General features: G+C 43.8%; 1 protein-coding gene across 3 annotated transcripts in view; it reads right to left on the bottom strand.

The window, feature by feature from the left end:
* The window catches only part of PHLDB2 (pleckstrin homology like domain family B member 2), a 484,972-nt gene extending 460,562 nt beyond the window's left edge, over window positions 1–24,410 (bottom strand). For all 3 annotated transcript variants that reach the window (XM_085622330.1, XM_085622331.1, XM_085622332.1), the window contains exon 1: window positions 24,191–24,410. The gene's annotated coding sequence lies outside the window, so the exon portion shown is untranslated. The remainder of the gene's footprint in view (window positions 1–24,190) is intronic.
* Window positions 24,411–25,459: the final 1,049 nt, after the last annotated feature.

Raw genomic sequence — 25,459 nt, 5'->3', positions numbered from 1 at the left:
TTAGACATGCCTGCAGCTTGAACTGCTGGATAGAATTACACCAAATTTTGCAGAAAGCTTTAAGATGTATCAGTGATGTCACTGACCATGTCACGAGGAGTGATGTAACATGTGAGGTCATAAGAAGTGCATTGTGGGGGCATAACTTATAGTTAGCTCAGGTAACTTAACTGCTGAATTTCACAAACTATAAGGTCCCTGTAACCTTTTGTATTTTCATTGAATTTCTAATGTTTTTTTAACTTCTATTTCATAGCTGTAATGTTCCTGTAACCTTTGTTTTTAGTGTAAAAAATATATATATTATATATTACCTACTGGCGGTCGCCAGTAGGTAGTTATAGTTAGGACCCTGTTTCCATAGGAAAACCGCAACATTCTATTTGGAATAACTTTGGTGCTGGTCGACGAATCCTCGCGAAATTTTCAAAACTAATGGGGCGCTACGCTCCGCTCCTACCCTGAAAGTCTCGGGGGGATTCGTCAAGCGGGGGCTGAGAAAAAAGGGGGGTCCCAAAACGCGTTTTTCCCATGCATTTTTCCATAGGACCTTTAGACACAGCTACAGCCCGAACGGCTGAACAGAGTTACTTGAAATTTGGCAGAGAGGTAGTCCTCAGGTCAAGGAAGTGCCTTTTGTAGGTCTGGTGTAAATCTGTTCAGTAGTTCCTGAGAAAATAGCATTTAAATCAATATATATATCTGTGGCAGCTTACGGTGCGCTTACGGTAAGCTTACCGTACGCGTACGGTGCCGTGCGCGAGCGCGAATCTGATTGGCTGTTAGATCTTAGTAAACATTCGAATCGGTGGAAACCAGGAAGTGGCGGCCGCCATTTTCTCTCTCGCACTCTGAGAGGGGGTTAAAAAACAAAGGCCAAAAACATGTAAAGGGGCTGTTTAGACAGCTCCTAAGAACCTAGCCATGTTGAGGGAGTCCCCAAAGATCCCCCAAGGCCAAAAACTGAATTTTAAGTTTTTCGATAATTTCGCCGATTACGCTTACCGTACGCGTACGGTAAAAATTATTTAAAAAAAAAATATCCATACTTTCCCCACCCCATGTGCAAATGGTGCCCGAAGGGCCCCATTTATGCATTGCATACGATTTTTGGCAAAAATTAAAATATTACCTTTCACAACGAAGCGCATCATATGTCCTCCATGTGCGCACGGTGCGCGAAGCGCATCGTGCGTACATGGCCCATCTAGCGTAACGTGCAGTATTAGCATCAGCAGAGGATTGCGGTCGCGTGAGTTATAGTTGCCTGCACTAACTATAACGGGGGAATTTCATTGGTTTTTTATCAGTAAAATGTCCAGCTAACTATAACATGTGTGAAACCTATGGTTTTTTCACTGAATATATATATATATATGTGTGTATGTATATGTATATATTTGTTGTAGGGCAGTATTATTAAAGACATCAACTTTACAGAGAGTAAATTTACCATCAGCAGTAATTGAATGAGCAGCTTTACCTGTTAGCTGATTGTTCCTCCTATAACGTAATTTTTAGCGCTGGTAGCAATTACAATTTCCACAGTGGTGTCCCTCTCGCTGGGTTCAGTGTAATCAATACCAGAAACAGAAAACCTTACATGAACGTAGGTTAGCAAGGATTTGGTCTGGCTTGCCCAACTACCTGTCCTATTAACAATTTTCAAATGTCAAGGATTTACATTTGAATGCACTTGGGGATTTTATTACGCCCATTAACTCACAACACCGTGGTTGGCCTTCTGGGCCTGCTGCCACCATAAGACAACCTGCATAACCCTAAATTATTAACTAGTTTTTGCTAAGTCCTTCATACCACACTTCTGCCTTGTCTAATCACTGTCAAGTAAAGGCATTATTATCACCCTAACAGATACTCAATGTACTGACCTTTGGAAGGATGGAAGGCTGAGCCGGCCCTGCTGGTGTGTGTTAGCAGCAAAGATACATTTCACTGAGCCACCCTATCCTCTCTCTTATGCACACACTAAGGAGACCTCCAATTCTTTAGGGTCCACAGAATAATCGTGTGAACTAAGCAATACAACTGCTGTGTTTAACTGGTAAAAATAGCCACATCTCAGCGATGAAAAAATACAAGGTCCTTTTCCTGTTACTATCTACTGTGATAATGTTCTCGCCTTTGACCAACGGGAAGACTTGCTGATGTGGGTGTTCCGGCTTAAGAGGCGCGGATGCCTGTATGTGCGTCAAGACCGAATATCACAAACCAAGGACCCGGAAAAGCCGAGGTTGATCAAAACAGGATGCCTCCCGAAAAGGGATGCTTCTGTATCATATTGCAGAGCCGGCAAGCGTCCCTGGTCTGCCATTAGTAGTTCATCCGGTCCAGGTTTTCTTATTTGCAGTCTCGGACTTGTACTCCTGGTTTCATAAAGGCATCCCATGGATTACAAATCCCAGAATACTACCGTGCACTACAGCTGATTTTACTCCCTCCTCCCTCCAAAACTGTACAATAAACTATGATAAGCAGAGCACAGATCATTGAACTTTATAAGTCGACTGTAACTTTCTTTACTTTCAAGCTGAACACACAAAAACACCCTCAGTTTGCACAATTCTTTATACCAGCACTTCATGTCAAATTTATATTTAGATACCCTCTTAGACAGGTTTGTACAATTTGAAAAATCAATTTACATCACATAAATTTCACTTACTTCCAATGAAATATAACAAGGGAACTTCTCAAAGCAGCATTCTTGTTTTGTGCTCCTGTTACCGAACCCGACCACTAACCCCTCCATGCCCCTATGAATCCATCCGTCCATGAGGAACAGCGAGATAGGACTAGAATGTCCGGACCACCAGCAGGTCAGTAAACCCTGTAGCCAACCCCTTACCCACCTCAACATCTCTTAGACAGAGCCAACATCAAGAAACAATAAGATGCCCTCAAACCATAATGTTAATTTTTTCCATTTATTTGTACTACTGACCCCTAGAATTTTCAAGAACAGGAGCAGCATGATTTTATTTCCATGGTGGTGAAGACAAAAGAGGGTGATGGCTGGACATTTTAGGCGTATAACCCCAGTGCCCATCTCCTGCGCTGTCATAACAGATGTGCCCCATCCCTTCCTGGAGCCTTCTGATTTTCTGTCAACAGCAGTGTAGTGGGCAATGGAGCAGAGAGGAGATTATTTTGATGTGGGTGCCCAATTAGATGCTGATGTAATTTCTGCTGCTTTTTTTAAAGTTATAAAAAATTGTCACTACCTTCAAGTTTGAGCGCTTGGTGATTTATTCTTGTCCCTTCCACAAATAATGATAATAACGCATACTTGCATGGCACAACTGAAATGCTTATTTAAAAAATGTTTTTACATGTAAAAAAAATGTATGTAAGCATATGATGGTCACTTTTACGTAGCCACGTTTTTTTTCTTTTAATTTTCATGGCACATGCCAGCAATAAACAAGCATTGGCATAGCCAATAGGTCTCGCCTTTGGGACCTTATAAGTGTTTAGCCATGCAACAGTTGCATAACTAAATGCTTATAAGGTCCCAAAAGCGAGACCTATTGGCTATGCAAAGCGGCCGTGAAAGTGATCGCGATCACGATCACACATCAAAGCGGCCGCGAAAGTGAAAGTAATCGCGGTAAAGCGCGGCGCGCGCGCCCGCGCACATGCACTGTAGCTCCAGGCTGACCTGGTAGCACTTTTTGGAGCCCTCTCAATAAGTCTCGCCAGACCAGCGCATGCGCTGGGTCAGGCGAGACCTAAAAAATATTCAGTGAGCACCTCACCAATGCGAGCCTATTGGCTTTGCCAATGCTTGTTCATGGATGAAGCAATACTATACTGAAAACCTAGCGCGGCCGAGTTCCCTCTGCAGCTTATAAGAAAATATATTGAGGTCTGTTTAAATGTACATTTACTAATTGCTCCTAAAATTTTGTGCACATTTTGGATTGGGTGTTTTAACGTGCATTCTCCTGCATCTGAGTGATTTCAGTGGGCAAACTGGTCAGCAAACACAGAACACAAAATCACCTTCAAGGAATAGGGAGGAGTCACACTATTGGCGGCGCAATGTGGAGAAGTGTGGCTCAATGATTAGAGCGGCAGACCCTGATGCAGAGGTCTAGCCCGGGACCAGGGTTCAATTCCCCGCCTCGGTGGGTCTTGGGCTCAAAATTTCCATGGACCTGATAATTCTCGCCTCGGTGCCTATTCCAATCATGGAGTCCCACTCTGCAACTCTGGGCAATAGCTTGCTTAATCTCCACAACGGCCCCCACAACGCTAAGGATGCCTGGCCTCCACCTTGGGGGTGCCCAGGAGTGGACGCCTCACAGGGAAAGCCAGGATGGGTTCCACAGCGGTATTCGTACAAGCGCCTTGAGACCCTTGCGGGTGAGTAGTGCACTATACAAGTATCACATTTTACAATTTATGTTGTAGTATGTTCTTAACTGAAAGAAAGGCGGAAAAAGATATTTTTTTGTAGTAATCCATTGGTATAATTTAATTGTCCCTCTGTGCACTTCTCAGGCGGTGAAAATGCTGGTGAGAAATTGCAGGAGCATCAGTGCAATCATCAATTGACAACTGAGATTATGCAGACTTCAAAGACACATAGAGGAAAAAGTGAAGAAAACAACCAAATCACTCTTTTAATACACTATTCGGCTTTTATCAACAGTCTGTCAGTGCAGAGGTGAAAGCAGAGTGTCACTTACGCCAAAGAGGCCAATATATAAGGCCACCCTGGTGAATAAACACAGCATCAAACCAAAATCTCAAATTGTTTTTGACTCTGCAGCTGGATTTAGAAATCGTGTCCTCGTGAGAACTCTGAAACTGCTGATTGTGACAGTGAGTGTTTACAGCTGACCACTCCTTACAAGTTCTTCCGAGTCCCCATTGCGGGCAGGCAGCAGCACTCTCCCAGCTGCGACCACAAATCCCTCAACTCCATGTCTGCACTAGAGAAGCGCGAAACTAGCGCTTGAAGTCCCTTGAAGTCCATTACTTCTCCATAATGGGCTTCAGGTGTTTAAGTTGCCCAGCAGATTGAATCTTCATTTTATCGAAATTAGGATAAATAAAACGCATTGTTTCGTTTCAGTTTTTTAAGTTGCACATTTTGATTTGTTGTCCAGAAATATTTCTAGAACCTTAAAGTTGCTACATACACTTTTTGTTATCTTGTTATGGCCAATTTTTAGGTCTTGCCTATCGAAAGCAGCGCATGCGCTGCTCTCGCTATTGTGAGTACCTTTTGGAATCAATTCTGCCGAGGGCTTTTCTGCAGGCGCCTACATGGACAAACATGGCTGCTCATGCCATTTGTCCATAGCAGACAGCATGCGCGTGTCCGTAGGGACTGTGGACAGTCCCACGCCATTTTGTTGCTATAGCAACAAAAATGCCGCTTCGCTCATTGCTTCGAACCAGCGTGCACCCTGCAGTTCCCCCAGGGCACAAGCAGGCATCCACTTTTATTTTACTTTCAGCGCGAGACACGCACGCTTGTTTCCCTTTCAGAGCGCTTGTTTTCTGAATGAGTGTTTTTTGTGTAACCCCGTCTCGGCATTCAGCGAGTCTCTTCTGTGTGCACATGTTCTCAAACTGACCGCATGTGAGCAGGCAATGTGCCCACCTATCCAGGACAGACACTGTGCCTGGATGCATTCACCCCGACCTCGGAACAAGGACTCCTTCAGAATAGTAACGACCACTCTAAGATGATTTACTCTTATTTTACGCTGTCTGGCTGGGCCAGAACACCCTGTGTGATCTTTCTGATGCCCGTGATGAGGACAAGTCTGCGTCTTTAGATCGGGAGTTTTGATCTTTTTTTTTATTTATTTACAAGTGTGCGTTTTTTAAAAATATATAATTTGAAGTCCCTTTTTTCGGCCGTGAAATTGGGTTTCGTCTAATGGAAGCCTCAGCGGTTGCCAGTCATAAGGAAGAGTCCCTGTGGTCCCACTGGGCAAGCCTGGAGTGACCCTGTCGCTAGTGCATGGCACCAGGAGTGTGCAAGGTAGCCAATGGTGAACATCGCGCACGGTTGGAGAGGTAGGTGGCACAGCCTGTTGTACTAATGTTATATACGTCCGACTGATAACTGCACGGGTGTTATATGCCTTAAGTACACGTATGGCTGGTCCTGTACATCGCCTAATAGAAACCCATGCCGCATCTAGGACGTATAGTGTGTTGCAGAAGATGAAGGAGGCATAATGTTCCAGAATCTCACTCGTTGGTCACCGGGACATACATTGTAATCTAGCCTTAAATTTAAAAAAAATAATATTGATTTACCTGCTATCTCGTTTCGTATATTAGACTGCCCACGTGCTCCTTAAGCATTCAGAGTTATTTAGAGTGTGACACGAGGGATCTAAACCTTAGTGGGGTGTTTCGGCTGCAATACACGTGGCCTGTAAGGCACAAGAACCCGAGAGTTAAAGCAAATGCGTGCCTTGGGTGTTTGCGATTGGACGAAATGTAAGTTCGTCACATAGTGCTTTATATTATGTTGTGGTGTCGGAAAGGTGGTTAATGGTCTGGTGTGTTCCGTTTGTAACCAGTGTCATTTTAGTATTCTTAACTTCTGCGGTTTGAGCCATGTAGCCCTGACTTGTCTGAAGTAAACTGTTGTACCTCACTCTGAAACTTTGCTGTCACCTGTGTGTTTGTGTCTGTCGCTCGGGGTTAACCGGGCACATGCAAGTATGGCAATGCTATTCTTTTTCTCGTTTAAGTATGACCTATGATTTTGTATCCACTGCATCTATTGCATTAGGAGTTGAACTTGTCTTAAAACGTGTACAGTGTATTCGTCAGATGTTTAAGTTTTTCGCGTGCAGGTAAGCAGGGAGCATTGGTTTATTAATTTCATTGCTTCCAAGGTCTTGCTCGCATGGTTTATTCCACCACTTAACAGTGATGACAGTGTTATGGTAATTCCACCTGTCCTGCAGAGTAAACAGGTATTACTTTGAATGAGCTGCTAATAACCATTTAAAGCTGGAAGCAGTATGCAGAAATCTGCAGCCAGTCATGTACATTGTCATCAAAATAATGGAGGGGGAGCGGGTGGGCGGGAGTGGCAGGTTGGGGGCGCCTACCCGGCACCTTGGTTTGCTGGTTGCTTTAAGACCCAACAGTGTGAGCTAAACTCCACAATCAATGCGGAATGTGGTTCAACTTCATCTGTGGTCCCATGAAGACAGGCGGCGTGAGCCATTGGTCAGAGCTGAGGTCACGTGGTTCTCTGTACAGCACTTATGTCTTGTTCGTATTCCATTAGCTCTCGTTCATGAATTAATTGGGATTATATGTAACCATATTTTGTATAAATCTACTTGCTAGTCCACCTGCATATTCCTAAAGTGGTACACGCAGCGATGCAGTGCAGTGTTTATTTTATTGTTTTTGGGGACTTTAAGGGTTGACTGACACTGGTGAGAATTCTATGATCAGCGGAGTCATTCTGCTGGCATTGTATGCCTCTTTGGACAATTAACCAAGTCCTATAGCGTCACTTCCTCTGACATCGAGTGGGTCTTGAAATCTGTCATTGGTGTAAAATCTAAAGTCCCCAATGAATGCCATTTAAGTAGCAAAACTGCGAAGCACTTTGACCCGCTCTTTGTGCAGGACACGTAGTCACATGTCCACAAAACCCTTATTCTGCACTTTGATTCTTTAGAGCCCATTCTTACTTGGCGCTAGTGGTCCAAGTTATCAGTTTGGCAGGATAGCTCAGTGAGTTAAGTGTTAGTTGCCGAGATCTGATGGTCACAGCGTTTGTCTCATGTTTCCCCTTCCAAAGTGGATTACTGGACTATTAGCTTGGATTAATTTGCTGTAAATTCACATGCAGTTCCCGTGTATAGTAAGTAGTGTGTAAAAGGCGTCTATATAAGGTGTACTGTTGTGCGGCTTTTCCCGGGAAGAATACCACCTAGCCCACTGTGGTGTGCATAGCGGTGGTTGCGAACCTGCCCTGCCTTCGTACCCACTCAAGGTTGCGTGCCTCCGCCAGCCGGAAGTGTCTGAAGCCATTGGGCTTGAAAGATGTCGCCAGTGCAATAAGCTTATCTCCGGAGGGCCCTGGAATGTTTACTGCCCTGAAGTGAGGTGTGGCCGGCAGCACCTGGGAAAGTGTAGCCCGCTTTTCTGAAGTTTGCAGAGTTCACATTCTCTGTATGTGATATATATATATAGTAGTCCCTGTCACCTGCTATTCGTTTTATCCTGTAGTTTAAGATTTCTTTTCCCTTTATCCATTCACACCCCAAACAGGTTATATTGATATTAAGTCCTGCAGACTTGAGTGCCAGAGGTAGAGGAGGTTTTCATTTAAGAAAAGAATAACCGATTGAATGTTCAGTGAGCCTTTTTCTCTCTCGTGTGTCGCTGATTATAAGCAAGTGATTTCTCAACAGCACATAAATAATGTTCACAATATTGTCCCCATGGCAACTGTGATGTTGAATATTCTGAACTCTTCCTCGGCGCGTGGTGTGGAAAAGCAGACAGTGTGCAGCCCTCTCACTGTGGTGTCACTAGATGGGGTAACAACCGGTTACGTCTTAGTAGTTGATTGATTTTGCTGCCAGGAATATACTGCGTAGGTACTTACTGCAGTTAGTAAGTATCATTGACGTTGGCGTTAATGAGGGTACAAACCGGAGGTTATTATTGGGTCACGTGGCAAGCAGCGCGATTGATTGGCTCGTGTGGCTAGCTTTCTGTTGTCATTTGTAAATACTCGTCTGCACACCTTCGCAGGTGGAGTTGCCGTGGTCTGTCCTGCCCATGGCTGTACCCCACGTTTGTCACCTTAGGTTTGGTTTGCTTTCCTTGCACTGTGGTAGGGGTAGTTCCCAGGTAGCGTGACGTAGGTACCACATTGTACACTGACCATTTAGCATTCTACGGCACCCTTTGGTGATAGTTCGTGCGTGCCTTCTCAGGAGCAAAGTTGTTGTATCTTCCACGTTTTAGCTGACTAATGGCTACAAGACCTACATTGTATTACAACGTACCTTTGGGTGTCATTTTATCATAGCTTTTTATCGCACCCATCCTCGCGCCGTCCTGCACCTTCACTTTCTCCCTATCTTCCTCTCCCCACTTTATTATGTCTCGCCCCACCCCATTCCTGGACTTTGCTCTCTTCCATTCACCATCTGTCCTCTGTCCTTTCCCCTCCTCCTTTCACCTAGTCATTCCATTCTTACCCCTCCTTCATTCACCACTGCCTCTCACCCTTCTGTTATTTTCTTTCCTACTCTAGCCTCTATCAGTTCTCTTCTTCTCCAGACCTTTCCCTCTTTGCAATCTCACCCCTCGCTACTCTCCTGTCCTCTCCTCCATTCTCTTCATCCGTTCTTCCTCAAATGTCCCCTCTCATTGCCAGTAGGTGGTATTTGCAGTTGTGTCGTTTATGTCCCATGCCTGGCGGCTCCTTCCCCCATCTCAGATAATATCGTTTTTTTCATTCTATGTCTTTATTTCTAGATCGTCCATTGCTGCACACAAACCCACGTCAGTGGCCTCCATATGTACCTGGGAGCTGTGTGAGCAAGATGTACACTTAACAGCCTCTTACAAAATTAGCTTTCTTTTCCTCCTCACATGCAGTTAGGGTTTCAGTACCATCCGTCCGAAGGTGAAATTTATCAAACAATTTAAGAACAGTAGATGTTGTAGTACCCAGGATAGCGTACGTGCTTCATGGCTAAATACTTATAAGGTCCGAAAGGCGAGACCTATTGGCTATGCCAATGCTTGTTGCTGTTTGTCGGCGGACAACATCAGTTCCCTGCTCCTTGTTCAATTGCTTGTCTCCCTAGTCTTTTCTTTACCTGAAGCATTCTTTATTCTGAGCTATATCCTACCTCTGCTGACATGAGGGAACAATTTTTAGGTCTCGCCTGACCCAGCGCTTGCGCTGCTCTGGCGAGACTTTGAGTAAGGGCTTCAAAAAATGCTACCGCCGGCCACAGCTTGCAGTGCATGTGCGCGGGCGCGCTTGAGCAGAGGCGCCATATGGTGTGATTACTGCTGCGCGCGCACCACTCGTGCACATGCACTGTAAGCTGTGGCCGGCGGTAGCATTTTCCCCTCGCGAGGCGTCTGCGTTTGGGATATTAGATTCCCAGAGTTAAACTTGACCTTTGTAATTAATGGGTGAGCACACACTTCCATTGCTAATGCATTACCCTCTTGTTATCATAGCGCAAGCTGTCTGCAAGATATGCATTTCTTCTCATTCGTACGTTAGTGCTTCCCCTTGCTATTCATACATCCAAATGTCTGGGATTGTACCCACTTAAACATTCCTCACTGTAACCGTGCCAGCCACTTGCAAGTTGCATGCTTTGTCTCATTCCTTGCTCGTACCTCTCTTTGCAAGTGGTGAGCTTTGTAACGGGGATCATTATATTTTGGGCATTCAATCCACTCCTGTTCTCTCAGTTTTGTTTAGACGTGGGTAAGCCCAGTGCTCTGTACCGCTCACTGTTTCCGACACCCCATTCACACACTTACTTTGTCATGGGCGTGTCATTAGCTTTTTGCCCTCGCTACCCTCCGCTGTGTACAGGCGGCTTCTGTGGACATCATTATATCTCTGCTCTATTCCGTCTCTCTACATCACGTTGTGTCCTGTGACTCCATGGGGTGTAGAGTGCTGATGCTGCTATCTCTTAGCTAACCCCTGCCCCCATCTTGGAATTCTCGCGTCATAGTCTTGACACTGTGGACCATTCTAACTGTACTGTTCCCACTTAGGTGCCAGTTCCCGTCTGTCGTTCTTTCGGATCTCGTTTTGAATTTTAAAAGAAATGTTGTTGCTGACTATTATTTATTAGACTGATCTTCTTTTTCCAGTCATACTATAGTCCCATCCAGTACATTTCAATGTTGCAGAGTCCTGCTCCTAGGATCATCAACCAGCCTTCTTTATATGCTTTTGAGCTGATGCCAGGGTATATCATCATTCAACCCTATTCGGGTACTATTATGTCTGTACACCGACCTTTGTTCTCTTTTCAGGAGTGTAGATTTCACATCTGTCCCTACTCTGTACCCATTTTTGGTCCTCCACTCTGCTGCTTTTCTAAACAAGCATTGGCATAGCCAATAGGTCACCTTTGGGACCTTATAAGTGTTTAGCCATGCAACAGTTGATGTTGTTGCACCAAGGATATTGTGCTGCATAACTAAATACTTATAAGGTACGAAAAGCGAGACCTATTGGCTATGCCAATGCTTGTTTTATTTTACTCTTAGCATTCTATGAGAGTGCATCACTGTCCTTGCTCTTTCCTCCCCAAACTTCCTGGCTCCCACTATCTGCTGTCCACCCATTCCACTTTTTTTCCCTTGCTTACTCTACCTGCTCTCCCCTTCCCAGCTTGTCAGGTTGCCCCCACCCCTCCCCTTCCCGTCCTCGGGGCCTATTTTATTTGATTATTTTTTTAATTCTGTTTGTGAGGGCCTAAATGTTGCACACAAACACCGAGCCGCTCACTTCCCTCTACTTTTGTTGTATCTCGCACATACTTTTTTCAGTCAAACCTAGCAGTGCACATGCACTGCTCTGTGAGGCATGCTGTATCCTGTGTATGGGCATTCAGGACGCCCATGCTTTAGATTGGCTCCTTCGTGTGCTTTTCAAAAATCCTTTGTATTCATTGGATTATAGCTTACCTTTGTCCCTCTTTTTGCTGGTTTGGTCACGCCCTGCAGACTGCCCTGCCCCTGTTACTTGCATTATTTCACGATGGGCTATATAGGTTAGTGTTGCGCACTACTTGTGTTAATTTCCTGCTCGGTGAAGCGCATACCCTGCAACCTTGATGTGAAACACTTCGGTGCCTCAGGCAAGCTGTTTATTACTAAAAAGCTGTGCTAATGCGTCGAAGGTGGAGGGGAGTTTTATATTGCAGCTTGCTGCTGATGTTCCTTTCTGTTCGCAAAGCTCCCCTATCCATAATCTTGTCAAGGGCGCAGCTGCTGGGACAGGGGAAGCTTCTATTGTCTCTACCCACAGGACTTGAATGATGTCAGCAGCCAGCTGCTGGTCCCCGCCTCTTTTGCCTCTTACAAGTTTTTACTTGGTTTAGGTCCTGGGCCTTTATAATGTTGGCCTCTGTTGCTCCTCGTCCCGAGTCCTAGATTTTTCAGTTTCTCTACGTCTTCTTGCTGGACCTGGATCGCATCACCTGCCATAGCTGGCTGTCCCCAGTCCTGGCTTCAACAGCTGTTCCCTTCGTTATGGTACCTTTTTGTGCAGTGCTGCTAGCTGCTTCTCTGGTCCTAGTGGTAATTCCTCATTCTAAGTCCTCTAGACAGTGCTGTAGCTGTGTTTCTGATCACAGTGGTAACTCCCCATTCTTAGTCTTCTAGGCAGTGCTGCTAGCTGCTTCTCTATGGTAATTCCTCTTTCTAAGTCCTCTAGACAGTGTTGCTAGCTGCTAGTCTGGTCCCATCGGTAATTCCTCATTCTAAGTCCTATAGACAGTGCTGCTAGCTGCTACTGTTCCTGTTGGTAATTTTGCATTCTAGGTCCTCTAGGCAGTGCTGCTAGCTGCTTCTCTGGTCCCAGTCATAATTCCTCATTCTAAGTCCTCTAGACAGTGCTGCAGCTGTGTTTCTGGTCACAGTGGTAATTCCCCATTCTTAGTCTTCTAGGCAGTGCTGCTAGCTGCTTCTCTAGTCCCAGTGGTAATTCCTCTTTCTAAGTCCTCTAGACAGTGTTGCTAGCTGCTAGTCTGGTCCCATCGGTAACTCCTCATTCTAAGTCCTATAGACAGTGCTGCTAGCTGCTACTCTGTTCCTGTTGGTAATTCTGCATTCTAGGTCCTCTAGGCAGTGCTGCTAGCTGCTTCTCTGGTCCCAGTCATAATTCCTCATTCTAAGTTCTCTAGACAGTGCTGCTAGCTGCCACTCTGGTCCTGTCGATAATTCTTCATTCTGAAAATTCCAGAGAGTATTGCTAGCTTCTTCTCTGGTCTCATCTGTAATTGCTCATTCTAAGTCCTCTACACAGTGCTGCAGCTGCATCTCTGGTCTCATTAGTAATTATCACATTCTAAGCACTCTAGGCAGTGCTACAGCTGTGTCTCTGGCCATAGTGGCAATTATTGGTCCCAAATACTCAGAAGATATCAGCCTGCTGTGCCACTGAAATAGAAAGAAGTGAATTACAGTGGGCAAGGAACGTAAAGAAAAGATTGGAAGACATTACAGGAACCTTAAAACTAGAACTGAATATATCTGAAGCCCCAATCTCTAAAGCAGTATTAAAAACAGCCTGTAAAAAAGAATCTAGAATGTCGGACTTGAAATATGTAAGGAACAAACCCTCTGCAAAATATATTTGAGATTCATGGGAAAATATGAATGTATTCCCGTATTTATCGGCATTACCAGATGCCTGGTTACGATTACTACTATTAAAGTTCCGGGCTGGATTAAATGTGCATTATGTAAGAGCTGAGAAATGTGAAGCCCTTTTAGATCAAGAGAATAACTGCACATGTGGACTGTCGTTTCATAACCTCAACATTCATGTTTTAATTGATTGTCGTCATTTTTATAGGCCACGTTGCTTGATTTTAAAACCTCTTTTAAAAAAATATAATATCAATTGTCGAAATGATGCACTAGAACTTCTCTTAAGGATAGAATTTTTTTAAGTGACTAGCGCACTGTCTAAGTTTCTTAAAACATGTTTGGATTAGTGTCATATTGTGTAAATAGTAGGGGTTTGGAGCTTTTACTGTATTATTGGTATTTATATGGTATAATTATATAAAAAAATGTATTGCTTTTAAGGACTGTATGTTTTAACCCCATGGGTGCTCAGGACGGTTTCCGGCCGACATGAGTCACGGTAGTCGTGTGCTCATGACGGCCGGGAGCCGTCTGACCGTTGGCGCGCAGCCCACGCGCGGCTAATTCCCCGCCTGTGCGGGTGAATTAATTAGTGGGCGGAATTCGGACGGCTCCCGGCCGTCATGAGCACACGCCCACAGTGATTTTATGACGGCCGGGAGCCATCCTGGGTACCTGAGCGCCACGCCCAGCCCTGCCCCCCCCTCGCACCGCAGCAGAATTTGCCGCACGGCGAAGGGGTTAAAGACGGTGTCTAAACATTAATAAAAAATGAACTATATAGTGGCAATTCCTCATTCTTAGTCCTCTAGGCAGTGCTGCTAGTAGCTTCTCACGTCCTGTTGGTAATTCCTCATTCTTAGTCCTCTAGGCATTGCTGATAGCTGCTATTCTGGTCCTGTCAGTAATTACTCGTTCTAAGTCTTCCAGACAGTGCTGGAAGCTGCTACTCAGGTCCCGTCGATAATTCCTCATTTTAAGTCTTCCAGACAGTGCTGGAAGCTGCTACTCTGGTCCCGTCGATAATTCCTCATTCTAAGTCTTCCAGATAGTGCTGCTAGCTGCTACAGTGGAGAGGTGTGGTGCAGCAGCAAGGGCAGTTGACTTCGGAGCACAAGGTTCGCGGTTTGATCCCCGACGGCAGCTCAGCTCAGCACCATGTGACTCTGGGCCTCTGGGCAATAGCTCACTTAATTTCCACAACGGCCCCCAGCGCCTTGAGACCCGTAAGGGTGAGTAGTTTGTGCTTTACAAATATGGACTTACATTTACATTTTACTCTGGTACCGTTGGTGTTTCCTCATTCAAGTCCTCTAAACAGCGCTGCAGATGCATCTCTGGTCCCATCGGAAATTACCACATTTTAAGTCCTAAAGGCAGTGCTGCAGCTGTGTCTCTGTTCCCAGTGGTTATTCCTCATTCTTAGTCCTCTAGACAGTGCTCCTAGCTGCTTCTCTGGTCTCGTCAGTAACTTCCCCATTCAAAATATTCTAGGCAGTGCTGCAGCTGTGTTTCTGCTCACAGTGATAATTCTTCATTCTTAGTCCTCTAGGCAGTACTGCTAGCTGCCTCTCTGGTCCTGTAAGTAATTCCTCACTCTAAGTCCTTTAGAGAGTGTTTTAGCTGCTTTTCTGGTCTCATTGGTAATTCCTCATTCTAAGTCTTCAATGCAGTGCTGCAGCTGTGTCTCTGTACCCTGTGGAAATTACTCATTTTAAGTCCTCCAAACAGTGCTGCTTGCTGCTTCTCTGGTCCCGTTGGTAACTCCTCCATTTTAAGTCCTCTAGGCAGTGCTGCAGCTTTGAATCTGTTCCCAGTGGTAATTCCTCATTCTCAATCCTCTACACAGTGCTTCTACCTGCTGCTCTGGTCCTGTCTGTAATTCCTCATTCATAGTCCTCTACAGTGCTGCAGTTACGTCTCTGTCCATACATTCACTACTCTCCAAACCAAAACATATAGGTAAAAGACATTGTCATTTACAACGCCAATAGCTCTAACTCTTAGAAATGTTAGACCTATTGTATTGCAAACGCTTGTTTTAGTTTACTGTTTGAAAATGAGTCTGCCATTTTTGGAAACTATAACAAAAAGAAATCCAAGATGGGTGCTGGTGCATCATCATGCATCATGGGCAGCCATCTTCTTGACAAAAAAAGCATTCCTAGATGGCCATTTGTGTGTGTATGCATACTGATGCACCGATGGCCTTCTAGGAAAGGCTTTTGTCATTAAAGTATATAAAATACATTACAAAATGGCCAAACATGCACGAACATTCATTGGCTTTCATGCTGATACACCAGAGGGCATATGGATTTTTTTTTTGCGTTTGCACAATAGCAAAGCAGACAAGTAATGGCAAAGCCAATGCTCCGAGCCTGCTTATTACAGGTACGTTCCACTAGATTTGTCAATTCTTGTTTGATATAGTCATGTTTCATTCTCTTCTCCATTGAATAAGGTTCATTTGTTGCATCCAGTGTGGTTCCTGGTCATTCCTAGCAGCAAAATGACTCTGCGGACTACTTTTCATCGCACTCCGTGCGGCGATAGCCCGGGTGCAAGTATGTATGTGTAGCCTGAATATCGCGGGTTAAAATTCAATTTTTTTTTTTTGGCTCTGTCTTCCATTATTTTGATAGTTGTAAAAATGAGTTCTACTGAGTTGATTGGTAGTAACATGTGAGTTAAGAGCAACTAACCATCCAGCTGCTAGTGTGCACTGTAGAAGTGATCAGCATTATAAAAAATGTTTTATTACTCCTTCTATAAATGGGGGCTCTTATTTAACGCACAAAAGTGGCATACACTATAATTCATAAAACGTGCTGAAGTGTAAGTGGCGGCTGCTTGGCTACAGCTTGAGGATTTTGCTTCGTAAAATACGAATAGGCATTTTAATCCACTATACAGAGCACCATAATGTCAATGTGCACAGATATATTGATGCCCTAAGTTGCCCATCTCCATCTTCAGTCATGAGTGTCCAATTTTCCTATCCTCTATGTTCAAAACCATCACCAATTGTCGTTTAGCACACTGTATCTGTACCTGCTCCCTGTCCTGTAGGTTTGGCTTCTGGCCTACTACATCCCAGAGCCACCGTTTGTACTTAATTCTCTCTCAGTTCTGGGTCCCCAACGCCCATGTCCCCCAAGCAAAAAATACCAAAATCCCCCTACCCCTTTTGCACCTCTCCAGCACCAGGATCCTGAATTCCAACTACTTCCATTCTAGAGACCCTGACTCCGATTCACTGATGCACTTGCAGATCAAGGTCAAATAATGTAGCACAACTGGTTTTGCATGGAATATAGCGCCAAATGAAAACAGTTGCAAACAAATGGGCAAAAGGAAATTGTGTGATATGTCCTCATATACTTTTATGTAATTTTTGCTGAAAATTAAACATATTACGTGACTGATCATTGGACATTAACCTGCGAGAATAAATTTGTGTTGAAGGATGTGCCTCAAGTACAAATTTAATGTGAAACACCCCTCACTTGCCTTTTATTCCGTGGCGTAACACTAAGTCTTGTTTATTATCATATAAACACTGCATTATTAGTGATTGCTTGATACTATTAGTGATTGCTTGATTGATTGGCATGCGATTTGTGTGCCGTTTGAACAAAGTTACAGATTTTCCCACAGTGTTAACTTGTGGAATTATTGCCAAATCTGCCCTCCTGCATTTTGTTCTCTGCATTTTCCATGTCCCTTTATTCTAGGGAAGGAGTCATTTTAGGATAACGTATGTTGGGCAACATGGAGTACAGGGCAGAAATTGACAGTGTCTACCAGCATTGAAAAAATTGTTCTTCAAAGTAGCTATGTCTAATTAAGTGCCACAAAAGGACAACATACCATTGGGCAGGCATGTGAGGTACAACTAACCATAACAAGTAAACAGAAAAGTTAACATGCAAAGAGGCAGGCCAACTAAAAAAAGAGTTATCTCTAAGTATAGATAACCTGAACAGTAAGAACACATGTAAGAAAACCAGTCCTCAAGGGATGATACAAAATTCCAAACGGAGGGACTACTAAGTGTATTCACCAATGAAAAGCCAGCATTTCTAAGGGACAGCAACAGGAACCAATGAAAGAGATGGGCGTTTTTTCAAGGCTATATCCTAGATACAGCATGTCTTGAAGAGACAGCGCAAGCGCTGCCGAGGCGAGACCTAAAAAAGACTTGCTCAAATGTTTAATATTAAGATAAATCACTTTGCTAAGTAACATTATGTTGCTCTATCAAAACCCGAAGCAGAAATGTCAAATGTTGCTAAATTACCTTAATTATAGTCTGGAGTGCAATGCTCATGACCTCACATCATTAAATAAAATCACTTCATTTGTTACATCAATATTAAATCATCGATGGTGTCCCTAATTCCTTTGGTTAAAACATCACATAAGATGTCATAAGTGCTACCACTCCACATCAATCACATACCCACTCCTATTGGCAATCACTCTCTTAAAAAAAACATTATCTTTGAAACAGGCTTTCTTAGAGAGTGCTCCCAAAATCTGGAACTTCCTTTAGCTATCTGGACAAATCTCTTATGTGACATCCTCAGATGATCAATTCATATCACTCATTTTTTGTACATTTTCATGACAATATGTACCCCTTTCTCCTGTTACAATTTTCAAATGCGTACTGTCGATGAGACGATTGTTCATATCTCTCTTGGTACATTTCTCTTATTTGAGGCATAGTAATTTCGCCTCTAACAGCTTTCTTATCCATTATTCTTGTAGACCAGTCCATTTTCTAAAGTGCTCTGCTGCCCTTCAGGTTTGTTTAGTCCTGTGAACAATGATTATCCAGACACAGCCACATTTGCTAACAGGGGATTTGGTGTATCCCCGTACTGGGGAAGGATTAATGCCACCCATGTCATACATGCCTAGCCGGAGGTTAGTGATACTCTTTGGGCCAGGATCCATCTACCCATAAAATCCCAGTTACTAGAAGGGAAGAAATATAATCATTTGCTAGAAAACTAGAGGTGGGAAAAATAGATTGAAATGTTGAAGTTATTTTTAGAGAAGACACCTTTAAATGGACATGTACCAAAACTATCACAGTATTTATAATTAACCATATTGTTTTATTACATGATATAGCATGATGAAAGCTGATATACCTAGGATCTGGTACAAATACATAATCTGAAATATTTGAGGACTAGATTTATAAAGTCACTTCTCTAGTTAAACTGCATTAAAACCAACACAGTGTAAGCAAATGTAACCTAAGAATTACATCCAGTGATATAGTGAAGAGCACCACACCTATGACCTGTGGAGAAAGTCTTCTCCAAAATACTCTAGGACTGGCGTTACAACAGCAGTTTATCTAGACATAAACTATTGTTGGGCAAAGATTAGCTAAATTTCCAATAACTGGATTAGTTAAACAATTAAATTTTTAAAAAATCTGCAAATCTCTCATCCAGTCCTTGGCATTTCACAACAGGAGTGGTGGACGACACACATCCTGAAGGCAGAGCCATCTATGGCTTCACTGTCAGGTGTATCAGTGATCATACTACAAGGAAGGATGGTGGACCAGAAACCCAATATAAAATAACTGGTCTGCTCAAATTTCTGGTGGCATCAACACTTTGAAAGAGTAAACATCCTTTACAACGACTGAGTTGTAAATGCATGCCGTTAAACCATATTTTTACTCCGCAAAACATTTTACAACGCAGGGCTTTACACTGCATACCATTACAACGCATTTCCCACTACAACGCCCCGTTGGAGTTAGAATAGTAAATTGCTTTGTAATGGACAATGCGTTGTAATGGATTGCATTGTAAAGCCCTGCTTTGTTAAAGATTTTGCGGAGTAAAAAATGCGGGGTAATGGCACGTGGTGTAAAAGCGTGCGGGGTAAACTATTCCCGATGAGGTCATGTTTAAATGCAGAGGACCTTCCATCATCAGTCATACATTGAGGGCTCATCAATTAAATAGCCACCATAAACAGACTAAATTGACGCCGAAATATTTTCAAATTAAAACATTCAACCAAAAATACTAGGTAATGTAAAGAGTCTGATTTCTATCTAAAATGCTACATCAAAAGATATTTCAAAAATGTTTTAATGAGAAACACCACATTTGCCACAATTTACCCAAGGACGTTTTCACCCTGTGAAAGAAATTGGAGTATTATTTTGCGTTGGTGACTATTCACATCAAGGATTAATCACAACCCTTCTCAGGGTAAACCCTCAAAGTAACTAAATGAACTTGAGCTCAACCCCTAGTATCTATGGCACAGAGCAAACAAGTGTAATTTACGGCAATGTGTAAAGTATTTCTGCAGTACCAAAACAGTAATAAAGTCAAAATGCAACACAAGAAAAACCCCAAAACGATTTAGAAAAATAGAGTAAGATTCAATAAACAAAGTGACACTAAAGTGACAAAAATCCTATATAGGGAAGCAGATATATGCATTTTTTCAAAGTTTTTAGTAGAACTCATGTCAAGAAAAACGAAGTGCCAATGATAGTCAATGGGAGGGGTAGAAAAGGACCTGTTTCTCATTTTGGGCATTTTCAAGTTAGCAAAAGTCTTCGGCTGCACTAAATTGGGCTATGAGGGCTTGGGGAGTGGTAGGGATTGTACTATGTTTATTTTAGTGTCCTCCCACATCTAACACCAAAATCCAGTTTGAAGCTGCCAAAGTACCTACAATAAACCCAGAGACAGAAGTCTAGTAGAACAAAGTCTGGTAGAACAAGATAGCAACCAGACAGTGGATAAACATAAATTGTTTCGGTATCCTCTTTCCCTCCGTTCAAGTGCACCCCAAATGTTATATGTAAACCCAGCAGACCTGTCAAGCAGGCTTCGATACTCTCTCACAACAGATATTATTGTTGACAAACAATAAAAGCCCAGAAAGGTCCAGGGCAAAGCATCACATATACAATATGTCAAAGGTAAGGGTGTCAACGTTTCACAATGAGACCCTCTGAAGCATGAGGGTATATTAAACATAATCTGTAAAAAACGAACATTGCAAACCAAAAACAAAGGTGTCACCTGATCTACATATCCTACATTTATGCGTGATTCAAATAGTGATATTACAGTAAGTGTACAGCCGGACCTAGAACCTGGCAGGCTTCGATACTCAAGCAGGATTTGATACTGTAATGTCAAAAAGGATGCTCGCCGTGATTGGAGACTGTCTGACTGGTAGTACAAAGAAAAAGACTTGCCCAGGTGTCAACTAATAGGTGCCTGTGACAGGGGAGGCTTCCTTGAAATTAATCAGACAACTGGCCAGCTTGTCAAAAGAACAACAACATATCCCCACAGCCTTTACCTTGCTCTGGGAGCCATTTTCACACCTCATCAAATGCTAATTACTGGCTGGCCAAAGTGGGAGAGCAATAGCAAACGGGCCTCCAGAGGATTTAGGCAGGGAAGAGATAACTTTCTAAAAGTACCTCTTCCTTAATATTTATGAAAATATCTGACCACCATCAAATCAAATGTTAATAACTATTAAGAATAGATGTTTAAGTACTTGTCTAGCTATTTCTTAACCAAAATTAGTATTACTAAATGTAATAATGTAACACAGTGTTTTCCTACGGACCAGCCAGTTTTGCTTCAGTGAAAATACCTTTTGGGGCTTTTTAACTGTAAGGGCATGTTTAACATTAATTTCTCACAAGTCCTACTTGTAAAAATCATGGACCCTGCCTTATGGGCAATAAGGACTACATATAACTGACCTATAAATATTCAAAAGGAAGGTTTTGACCTATCAAAACGGGTTATTTTGACAGGTCGAAATAGCAGATTGAAACTGCAACAGCCAGGCTACAAATGGTAGGCCTGAAGTCATGTTTGTACTTTCACTGTAGGGAAGGTCACAAATATAGGCCTGGACAGTGAACTCTGCTCTGTTTGCAGAGTTTTCCGCACTCCGCGGAGCACGTGGAGTTCACAAAATCTCACAGAGCGGAGTTTTCTCCTTGCTCTACAACGTTTTTGGCATAGGAAAATCAAACGCTAGACAACCTCCTAGCGAGATTTCACAATGCAGGGAGTCACTTATGGTCACGACTGCTCACGTTGAGAAATTATCCAGTTATGTAGAGGAAGCTGTCCCTTGAGTAGAAAATCTACTCGAGGAACAGAAAGAAGCAGCACCCTCTTGTACTGTGCCTAGTGCCATTTGGGCTGATTTTCCAGCGCGGGACAAACAACCGGCACTAAAAATCAACACGAACGTTGTGACCTAACGCACTCAGCTGCTTGCGGAACTCCGCGTAGCATGGCAGACTTTTTTGGTCACTTCGCAGAGTTCCGCGTAGTGGAACTCCGCAAACTCAACCCAGGTATACACAAAGGATGCTGCAGTCCTCTAGTGGCATTTAACTTGCAGGACTTGGGTACATCTTATACCGTATACAAGGGACTTATAGGTAAGTTAAATATGCCAATTAGGAGACTACCAATTTAATGTTGTTGAACGGAAGAGCACTTGCACTGTACCCCTGGTTAACAGGGGTAAAGTGCACAGAATTCTAGAGCCAGCAAAAATATAGAGTCCAGCAAAGGGCGAAAAATATGGGGTGACCATCCATAAAAAGGGAATTTCCTACACCCTGGAGACTGTACTTGATCACAGGGTGCTTGACATTCTTGTGCGAGTCAGGATTCCTTTACTCTTCTATATAACATTACCTACTCAAATCTATTCTTGTATAATTACTTCCTGAATGAGGTGGCCCGCCTCCCATCCTCCACTGATATAACTATTTCCTTTTTCGGGGTTTGGTAACCCATTGCAGGAAAGGGCTTCCCATGCCATAGGTAGCCATGGGGTATGTTGGCATCAGCAGGCAAGGATACTTACTACTGTGCTCAATATTGGCCTACTTGAAGCACTGCATGCACGTAATGATTCCACCACCAGTCTCGCAATAGGCCGCTGCAAGTTTCCACACTGAAATCTCTCCGCTGCTAGCAAGACTTATCCTGGTATCTCAGTTGCCCACAGGCCAAGGTACCCTGACATCATACTTTCCATCCAGACAACTACACAGCCATATCAAAATTGCTTGCGTGTAGTTGCAGATTACAGCATATACCATTTGACCCTCACTCTATATTTTACTGCCGGTGCTTGCTTCCCCACATTCCAAATTTGTAAGGATACTCGCCCACCCTTCCCCCATCAGAAGCGTGGCCAAGAGGTCCCAGAGTGCAAAGTGCTGTAGGTTCAAATTAAGCCATGACCGGGAGAAGGAGTTACACATAACCTGGACCATTTGCCAATTATGACTCGACGCTCAATCTGTTGAACTATTTAACACCTTTATCGTCTGTATAGAAACTGATCTACTTTGGTCTGATTGGCTGACAAAAGCTCAATGACTCATTCTAAAGATTTCCCTGGAATTCTAGTGGTACCAGCTTTCTTTCTCAGGAGTGTATATCTTGATAATCCTAGCGTGAATTATTTCAACTGAATTCCCACAGCTGGTTCACGCCGTGATATTTGGGGGCTTTTTCTTATCAATGTTCCTTTAAAACCTTTGGTACTTGAAATCGGACACTGGATATCCTCTCTCCGGCCAACGTGCTTAACATCTGTGGCAGACCACGCCCCTACTCACTTACTGCCCCAATTAGTGGGTTCACAATGTACTCGATTTACCCTTGACATTTTTTTTTCAGTTGAAAAAACACATTTCTGTCTTTGGTACTGCGGGGTCACATTTTAGATTATTCCATAAAGTCTATAGAACATGTTCTGCTGTTCTTTCGTGTTTCCTGGCAGCCGATGGGTGGCATGTTAATTTTGTCTTCCCACATGCCTTTCTTAATAATGCTCAACGTATTTAACGTATTTAAGGGGGATAAAGTGAAAGTCAATTGAGAGTTGGGACCTTAACAATGTCGTGCGAGTATGGAACTGCCCTTAACCGGCCATCCCTTTTTATTCACACCATTTGACCATTCTCGAGAACAACATAATCGCTAGTGCTCGTTAATTAAAGACTTTAAACCTTTAAGCGCGTGCTTCTTTCTCTAAACGCTTCCTCGTGTAGTGCTAATACCCTGTCTTTTTCTGTGTCACCCTGCAATCATTCTTCCGGGAATGTGTTACTAACAGATCACGAGTCCGAGGTATTGTATGCTTCCGTCCTTTTAAGCGCTGGTTTCACGGATGAGGACAAAACTACGTGCAGTAAAAACATCAGCGCCCATCAACGCCCTATAAGAGCCGACCCTACCCCCTCTGAGGGCAGAAGGACCGCGGCGTCTATTCGCGGGACGCTGCGCGAGCGGCACTCTTTCAAAGTTCAGCGTTCAGACAATGCCCTCTTCCGGCTGTGCCCTCCCCGCCGGTAACAACTGGAAAAGACCCCAGAGGTGATGCAAGAAACTTACACCAGGTGTATTAAAGCCCCGCACATCGTTTCCCTATTGTGTTAACTGCGTGTTCAGTTCGCTACCTGTGGGGGAGCAAGGGCACCCCCGAAAAGCACATCTCACCATAAACATACAGTGAGAGGAACTGACGTTTTACAAAGTAAGCAACAATAATATATACTCCAGACTGCAGACTTTTTCACCACAGAGGCACCACATTCAATCACGGCTTATTGTCTGGGCAAAAACAATGCTTCGCTTAGGTCTGCTGAAGCTTTTGTTTTTCTTGACCGCACGGTGCCCGCTGCCCACCCACAAAGGGTACCCGCCACCCACCACTGGCAGTGACTGACCTTTTATCCCTCTACGTCGAGCGGGGATGCAGGGATGAAACAAGCTGCCTAGATCAGGAAATTTTACACGCAGGGCATGCTTCCCTCTCCAAGGCGTGCTTCGCCCTCCATGAAGCACCGGAGTCCAGGCTCGGCAGACTTGTTCTGTTATTCTTTTCTCGCGTGTGTTTTCTCGCTCTGAACTTTTCTCCTCCCGCAGCATTTCCCTTCACCGCCTCTCGCTCCCCCTCCCGCCCCCTTTAGTTTAGTGCAGACCAAACTTCCTCTCCTTGTCCCAGACGCAGTAAAGTACTTGCAGAGAGGGAGTCGCATCTCAGGTTTCATTATAAAGAGGGGGCTTATTAATGACTTTTTCAGATATGATGCAGGCTGGTCAGCCACTCAGGGACGGCCATTTCAGTCGCGGTGGATTTATGAAACGTCACTTAGTTTATGTTGTGTAGGTAACAAATGGCTCCCTCCCTCCAGCGCGCGAACTGTTTACTCGCAGCCTATCTGAAATTACCCATTCTTAAAAATTTAGTTGGATTGAGTCGGGGGCCTCACAGCCTGGTAAAGTAATTGGTTAACCAGCATTAACTGGAGGGGTAACAAAGGCGAGCATTGTTGCTGTAGCGATTTTCTTGCACAGCTCCAGTGTGAATTATTTTTCAAGTCAGAGCACATGGTGTTCAGCTCCCGAGGAAAATGTGTCGCGATAGTGAGCGCTTTCCCAGTCACCGGCCTCAAAGTAGACTTGAGGCAGAAAAAAAAGGTTTCCCATCTCCTAGGACCCGTGGGGCTTTAATTGAATCTGGCAGCTTCTGCTGGGCTTCTGAGCCTCTCAACGGAGGTTAAAGTGCGGTGTAACGCGATGCCTTGTGTGAGTTCAGGCACTATTATTGATTTCCGTCGAGAGGCCTCCATACGCTTTAGGGTCCGTATATAGGGTTCCACCCAGGGCCGCGTGCATTGCTGACTCATTAGACTCAGCTCTCTGTCTACCGATAATAACAATAGTTGGGCACCTCATGTCATTGATAAGCCTCGAAATTGGGTTTAGTCACAAATCATCATCAATTTCTTTATTCGATTTTAAAAATAAAATCATAAAAGACAGCAATCAACAACGCAGCAGGGAACATATTCACTAAAAGTTCACATAGGGCAGCGCAGCAACCAAAGTTGCTGCGCTGTGCTGCGTTGCGTGAAGGAAAGACAGATGAACAGCACCATATCTACTAAGAAATGATGCTCTTGAGCTCTCTACCTGTGCTGGCGAACGTGGGG

The sequence above is a fragment of the Triturus cristatus genome, chromosome 8 (assembly GCF_964204655.1).
Source record: "Triturus cristatus chromosome 8, aTriCri1.1, whole genome shotgun sequence".
NCBI lineage: Eukaryota > Metazoa > Chordata > Amphibia > Caudata > Salamandridae > Triturus > Triturus cristatus.
Note: the sequence above shows the minus strand (reverse complement) of the source record. Positions and strands in the feature narration are given on the sequence as shown.